At 34.1% G+C, this 8075-nt stretch overlaps 1 pseudogene; it reads left to right on the forward strand.

Annotated features, from left to right (window-relative positions):
* Positions 1-894: 894 nt before the first annotated feature.
* Positions 895-7797, forward strand: LOC111905420 (exosome complex component RRP45A-like; annotated as a pseudogene).
* The last annotated feature ends 278 nt before the right edge of the window (positions 7798-8075 follow it).

The raw sequence follows: 8075 nt of genomic DNA on the forward strand, positions 1-8075 counted from the left end.
TTGTGTTTAAGTACAGCTTACCATCCGCAGACTGATGGTCAGAGTGAAAGAACGATACAAACACTTGAAGATATGCTAAGAGCATGTACCTTGGAATTCCTAGGTAATTGGGATGAACATTTACCATTGGTAGAATTTTCCTATAATAATAGTTTTCACTCAAGCATTAAGATGGCACCTTATCAAGCTTTGTACGGACAGAAGTGTCGTACGCCGTCTTGTTGGCTTGAGGCTGGGGAAAAGTAGTTTATGGGACCCGAGATGGTCCATCAGACTGCTGCGAAGTTGAAAGTGATCAGGGAAAGAATGTTAGCAGCTTAAGATCGTCAAAAGAGCTATGCTGACAAGAAGCGAAGGCCAATGACCTTCGAATTCACTACAAGAAAAAGACCCTTTTATGACGCGCAAACCACGACACTCATTGATTTATGTTACGCAAAAGAGAGTGACATTAAAAAAGTATCATCTCTTCAAAAAATTTAAGGATTTAGGTCACGCATTATTGCGTGCCCTTATATTAGTGTCTAATGTAAAAAAATTAAAAACACGGAGGTCACTTTATCTAAAATGTGCGTCTTCTATAAGTGTTGCTTTATAATTTTAAAGAAACGCGTGTTTAGTAGATACCGGGGAAAACGAAATCCCTAAAATTTTGAAAACCCTCTTTTCTACCTTCTTTCTTCTTTCATCTCCGCCATCGATTCTCCCCTCTCCCTCTTCTCCGATCCGCTTCACCATCTTCAGTAAGTCAACCATGGAGGCCTAGATATAAATCGATTTGGGTCCAAACCCTCCTAAAACCCTCTCATCGACTCAAAGCGAAGAGACGAAAAACCGCCACCACCCGCGTCTGCAACAACCAGCAACAACTACTCCGTCTACAGGCAAGTAGGTATGTATGCTTTCATTCTCTCATTGGTTTCAACTTCTTCATCAATCTTCTCCCTTATAAACCCTAGTGTAACAGTGTCGGTGAATGAGAAGAAATTCATCGAGTTTGCATTACTATCTGACCTTAGAGTTGATGGTAGCCGTCCTTCGATTATAGAAAACTATCTATTGTCTTCGGAAGGTAAGAAATCCCAAAGTCATCCCTTGATTTCGTATTCTGTTGGCTAAAAGTAAATGGTTTGTTGATGAACGATGAGTTTTTCATATTGTAGAGAAGATGGTTCATCAGAGATCCAGCTTGGACATACTCGAGTTATGGGATTTGTCACAGGACAACTAGTACAACCTTATCGAGACAAGCCTAGTGAAAGGACACTTGCAATCTACATTGAGTTCTCACCCATGGCAGATCCTTCATTCGAGTCAGGCCGTCCAGGAGAATCTGCTATTGAGTTAGGGCGTATTGTATATCGTGGTTTAAGGTATGATAGTTTATTTACTTGCTTATGCTTCTATTTTTCAGACTTCTGGTCTTCTGGACTTTATCTTAATATTTTTTCAAAGTTGTGATTTACATGATTACATCCATATATGGTCAGCATAAAGACATGGAACACCCATATATAACAGATTAAATCCTGTCCCTATTAAGCTATTATGTAAACAAGAAACAACACTTCAGAACAGTTATACTGTACGGATTCATGAAAAAAGAGATATAGCCAAACCAAACCTACTTGATGAGATTAAATTTGTAGGGAAAGCAGGGCAGTAGACACTGAATCACATTGTGTCATTTCAGGGAAATTGGTATGGTCTATTTAATTTTATTTTTTTATTGTTTTTATTTAATATGTTAAGAGTTAATATATTATTAAACAAATCTTTTTCAAAGGGTAATAGCAGCAAACTTGAAGAACTACCCAAGCAAGTGCAGGCTTTAGAAGATGCAAAAAAAAGCTTGTTGGTGAAGAGAGAGCTTTTGCAAGAACTGAAATTGAGAAAGCTAGAGCTGCAGTTCAGAGAGTGGAAGAAGCTCTTCAGGAGCAAGAAAAAATGTCCCGAGCTACAGGGACACATGTTTGTTTGTTTAGAGTTATAGTGCTAGTTTATGTACCTTTTATCTGAAACAATTACTATTTCTTTCAAACATGCATGGGTGACTATCTCAATGGTGTGGCATTCTGTCATATCCAAAAGATTAGCACTTTAAAGGAGAAAAAAAAGAACACGACTTTTATAGGCATATTGTTGTAAGCTACCTATATTTTTGGATCAAGACTTTGGAAGTCGTGCTTATTGTTTTGTGAAAAAAAGGAATATTTATCTGTACATTAATTTTAAATCTTACTCTTTTCATGCTTCATAGGTTAACTTGGATCCAAATATAAGGAATATACAAGAACTTAAATCCTGGCCTCAATTTCACAATGTTGTAGCTGCTGGCCTACGGATGGCACCTCTCCTGTATTCGACTAAGCACCCTCAAAACATGTTGTTTTCTTCTACTCGTTTAGTCAAAATCTTGATACTGAAGACATAATCTATCCTTTTTTGCTAAATTTACATGTATATCATGAGAGTTGAAGTCGAAGAGGCAGCAGCTGATTGGGGATACATATCAAATTTCTAAAGTTCTAAATCTGATTCTGATTCATCAGGTCAGCTCAATGCCCGAACTCTCTTTCTTGTAAGTGCTTATTAGTTCATGAAAATTTTGCAAAAACTTGAGAAATTTAAGGGTTCGAAACATTGTTTTTGTGACTTATCTTCAACATAACCACATATATAATACTGTTTATGTGGTTTTCTCTTTTGGGTTATTGAGAAATCGTAGAAAGTTTCTAATTTTCTTCTATATGTGTTTAAAGTACCAGAATTTAAACTGTTTATGCGTGTTTGTGTGAATTTGTTGGATTATTTTAAATTTAAAAGAGACATTTACTAAAGTAAAGTATTTCATTATTGAACGCGGATTTGAACTCAAAAAACTTAAAAAATCGCTATTAAAATGACTTTTTTGCATTTGGCAGTCGAAGTATACCTGTTAATTCATTGGTCAATATCCAACGGTTGGATTTGAAATTAATGATATTTTATTATGGTCAAGAAATTTCAATGGGTGTTCATATTTTTGTTGAAGAATCAATTAGGGTTTAGTTTTGGGGGGAAGATTTATTACTTTTGTATGTTATGGATTGTATGCCAATTTCTGACAATAAAAGTGGGAATCTTCTTTCTTTTCTATTTATGACAGAATGAGAATAATTCTCAAGTTTTTGAGAAACAATTTACGAATTTTCTCGAATTATTTATCTGGGTTTGTTGCAGAAGTATTCAAAAAGAATTATTCCCCATTGCTCTTTATCTATTTTTTTTCTGTAATTTATCATCTAAACTATTATGGACTGATTCTCATTGTCTCCATCTAATATAGAAATCTTCATTCCATGAATCTCCATGTCTCCAACTTACGAATCTTGATTATTTAGACCTAAATAATAATAATAATAAAAACTATGAATTTACACAAATATTCATGTTTCATCTATATAGTTGATTTTTTTTCAAGTTCATTTCATCTATATAGTTGATTTTTTTTAAACCAAAGTTGATTATATGTTGATATAAGCTACATTTCATTACACAAAGCTATCCTTCATTACTCACTTTTTCTGGAACATTCTTATCGCACTTCAATATTAAGATATTGTTGAAAAAAGCTATTTCATTGTCTCCTTGCACTGTAAATATTGTCCAGACTCTAGCGGCATACTGCCTGGTTACAAGAATGATAAGAAACTTTGGCGAGACATAAATTGATTTGATAATGATGGGTGAACATCATAAATGGCTGAATTTCATTTTTAAATTGATTTGATAATGATACAACACCTGAATCAGGACTTGAAGTTGCACTCTATCCTCAAGAAACAAGTTAGAATGTCAATTCACTTCATTGTCACTTTCATCTTGTTATAGATTTTCCCCTATTTTTATTATAAAATATTGTTCTTAATTCTGATTGTATGTTTTTGACAAATGGGATCAAAATGAAAAGGATCACTCAATCTCCTTAGGTGGGGCTGTTAAGGTTATGGACTCTAGCTCTCTATGTCTTCTAGTTTTATGTGGTGCAAAGGTATGGTCTTCAAATCTTAATGATCTTCAAAAGTAAAACTATAAAAAAAATTGTTACACTCATTGATTTTACAGTGAGATGTTGATGTGATGCAGAGAATATCAGGTCTGGAGCAGCTGTTGATGTGATTCAGAGAATACCAGTCTCCATATGCTCTTTAGTAACTAAGGGATCGAGAAGGCTTTTCAATTTCTCAGCAATGTATGGGTTTTAATTAGTACACTGATAGCTATTGAGGCTTTGTTTTTTAAGATCAAGTGTTGACCGGATAAATGATGTTTAAAAAATATATATAGATACATAAATTACGGATGGAGTCAGGGGAGGAACATGCACCTGTGCTTCACCATGTGGAAGGGGCATTTGTGGAAACATTACTGTAAATCATTAAGATTATTTTAAACCTGACTTAAATGAGGTTCTCTTTTTTATGCATATTAAATTTAACATTATAATTTAACATTATTATTAAATAGTAATTTTCCATGGTTTTATTACATATTCAGGAAGCTTTAATGAATGCAATGACTCCAAGACTCCAGGAATGTTGAGAGGAAATATCAAGAGAAAGATGTGGTTGATATTATTCAATCAAAAGTTATCCAGGTTTGTCATGTTCTATAATATCAGAAATTATTGAAGAAGAGGCTGAAGATCACTTGCAAGATCCAATTCAGGAAAAGTTTGTTGCATTTGGGGATGTATGTATTCTAACTACTATACAATCTTATCAAATATCATATTCTTCATTTTGGAGAACATTAATCTCTATTAGTTTTTATTTATTTATTTATCCTGTTATGTGTTGGATTACAGGAGTGAAAGGAGCATTAAAAATAAAAAATGAAAACAAAAAGATAATTCTCTCCTTATTATCATATGCCTAATATATTATGTACTTCAATTTGCAGAAAGATCATCAAGCAATAGATATCCTTTTAGCAGAGATCGATATATATGAGCTTTTTGCTTTCAAACATTGTTGGGGAAGAAGGTTGAAACTTGCTCTTTGTGAAGGTAATTTTTTTTTCTTAATGTATTATCCTCTATATTCTTGATATTTTCCCACTTTTTAAATCTTTTATCAAATTCTCACTTTTGGATACAAAGCTTGATGAGAGAATGCGTGACCTAAATCTTTTATCAAATTCTCACTTTTGGAGGTGGCCATAAGAAAAGGTAAGCAAAGGGTAATTTGATATTTGTTATTGTTATTGTGTATTACAATACTTGCTTGTATATATGTATAAAGTTTGTTCTTATTCAGATTTGCCTTTTACTGCAGGTGCATGTGTCAATATAGTGAAACTTTAAACTTTGTTACCACTTATTTATGATTATATCAGATTTAAAATTAGTTTGCATGCTTTATTAGGGTGCTGCAAATAGGAAAGAGGCAGGAACAGATATGAACATTGTGTCAATATAGGGTAAAGGATTCCGTGACTCACCTTTGGTTTGGAAGGTTAAATTTGGTAGACGTGGTTGGTTCTAAAAGGTAATTTGATAGCTTAAACCATCTTATATATATAAGTTTTATCTAGATTTGCAACGTTTTCAATGTTGTGCTTCAGAAAAGGCTTCACTAGTTTCGTGTCTTGTTGTCAAATTTTGAGCATTTTTCAACATCTGATGGGAATAATACATTCAGAAATTTCCACTTCTAATTTCTTGCTTTTCACAATGATTATATATATATATATATATATATATATATATATATATATATATATATATATATATTATAGTTTACAAACTGTAGAATGTGTTCAGTAGTGAATCTCATAGGGACAAAATGGTAAATTTGCAGGTTGTTCAATCAATGTCATTTAGTAATATTTGGAATTACAGCCTCTGTAAGTTTGACTAAAATCTTCTGATTTTGTTTACTTTTTAACTTTGTTTTTTGTTTCATTTAGTAATAAAGTATCAAATATCAACGGTTATGTGGTAGTAATCCTTCTGATGGGGTGTTTGTTGGGCTGCTTCTTTCAATGTCATTAACAACAGTGGTAAGTAGAATCTAATTATTATGAAAATCTTTTTCTTAAACCTACCTTATTGACCTGTAGCTGATTAAACATTAATTTAATTATGCAGGTTTTGAAGTTTTTGATGGAAAAGAATAGTGTTAATGCTCTTCATAGAAAAGTATGTTGGTAGTTTAAGAAATTTGGCTAATAATTTAATTAATTACATTAAAAAATGTTGAAATGTTACATTTGTCTACTATTGGAATGATTATTTGATGTATTACATTTGTCTACTATTGGAATGATTATTTGTATGACATTAACTTTTGTGCAATGTATTGTATTTTTTTGTATTATGAGACATGAAATGCAAATTTAATTTGAAAATCAGTAAATCTATAAATATTTTTTTAAAAAAAAAAATTAAAATTACGATATGCAAAAATGTGTGTCATCTTCATTTATGACATGGCCTTTCTTGACAAGGGCTTTCTTGATACGCGTTGCGTGTCATTAACACGCGTGTCGTAAGGTTACGACACGCGAATGCGTGTCGTCTTCCTTTATGACAGGGCCTTCCTTGATACGCATTGTGTATCGTAAACGCGCATCGTAATTGCGCGTCGTAAATGAGCGTCGTAAATGCGCGTCGTCTCTCTTTATGATAAGGCCTTCCTTGACGCGCATTTGCGCGTCGTCTGAGCCTTTTACGACGCGCAATGAGCGTCGTAAAAGGCTGTTTTTCTAGTAGTGGAAGTTGGAGATTCGGTTTTGCTTAAAGTCTCGCCGTGGAAGGGACTTATAAGAATTGGTAAAAGGGGAAAGTTGAGTCCAAGGTTTATTGGACCGTTTAAAGTTCTTTAGAGGATTGGGAACCAAGATTACAAGCTCGAATTACCCGAAGAACTGAATGGAATTCACAACACTTTTCATGTGTGTTATTTGAGGAAGTTCACGGGAGAAGTTCCCGATATAATTCCAATTTCTGAATTGAGAATTGATGAAAACAAAAGGTTGATTGAAGAACCAGAGGCAATTGTTGACCGAAAGACTAAGAAGTTGCGACGCAAAATGGTTGGGTTAGTGCTTGTCCGATGGAAACACACTAATGGGCCGAATCTCACCTGGGAGACAGAGAGTGACATGTTGATTCGCTATCCGCATTTGTTTGTTGATGTGTGATTCCGGGGACGGAATCATTCTAAGGTGGAGAGAATTGTAACACTTGTGTTTCCGGGCCTGCCATTTTTAGCAATGTAATAGTCTAGGTTAACCTTTGTAACCCGTTTTGAAATAATACGATTGTATTATTTGAGTATTATGTGTTTTGTGCTTAATTGATTAATTATGTGGTTTGATTAATTAAGAATAAAAATAAGCGTCAAAATTTAAGTGTAAAATTAACTCGTTATCTTTGGATAATGTTGTAGTAGTTGAAACGAGGTTTCCGAATATATAAAGAACGCCCAAATCTGATTTCGTATGAGGAAGTTATGATTTACTGAAGTTTCGACTTAGCGGTATGCAGCCTGAAATACTCAATTTGAGATCAAGCGGTTTTTAGTCGAATCGATCTAAACGAGAATCGAAGATCTCGTTGTTGGTATCGAAGCGATAAAAAGTTAGGCGAGAACGGACGTCAAACGAAGAAGTTATGAATTTATAATGTAGTTTTTCTGTCCCGACCTATTAAAAATAAATAATAAAAATAAAGTTAAAATTAGCCGACGGAGTCTAAACGAAAGTTGTGGAGCGTAGTCTCACCTTCGCGTGGATATAAAGAACGTCGAAAACGGAGTTCGTATGAAGGAGATATGAATTTCCGAAGTTATTAAATAATTTGTATTTAAATTTAATTGGAAAATCCGGCATTATCCGAAGAGGAGTCATCGGACTCATCCGAAGTACGCCCCGCGTACACCGAGGAATGTCGACACTCGCACTCGAGCACTTCGGATACGTAAGCAATGACGATTTCGGACCAGTACGCCCTGCGTACTTCGAGGCTCTAGCCTCCTATAAATAGGATGCGAGGGCAGCCGACTCTTTTGCTATTTTTCTCTCTTCTC

This window comes from Lactuca sativa, chromosome 6, assembly GCF_002870075.4.
Source record: "Lactuca sativa cultivar Salinas chromosome 6, Lsat_Salinas_v11, whole genome shotgun sequence".
NCBI classification, from domain to species: domain Eukaryota; kingdom Viridiplantae; phylum Streptophyta; class Magnoliopsida; order Asterales; family Asteraceae; genus Lactuca; species Lactuca sativa.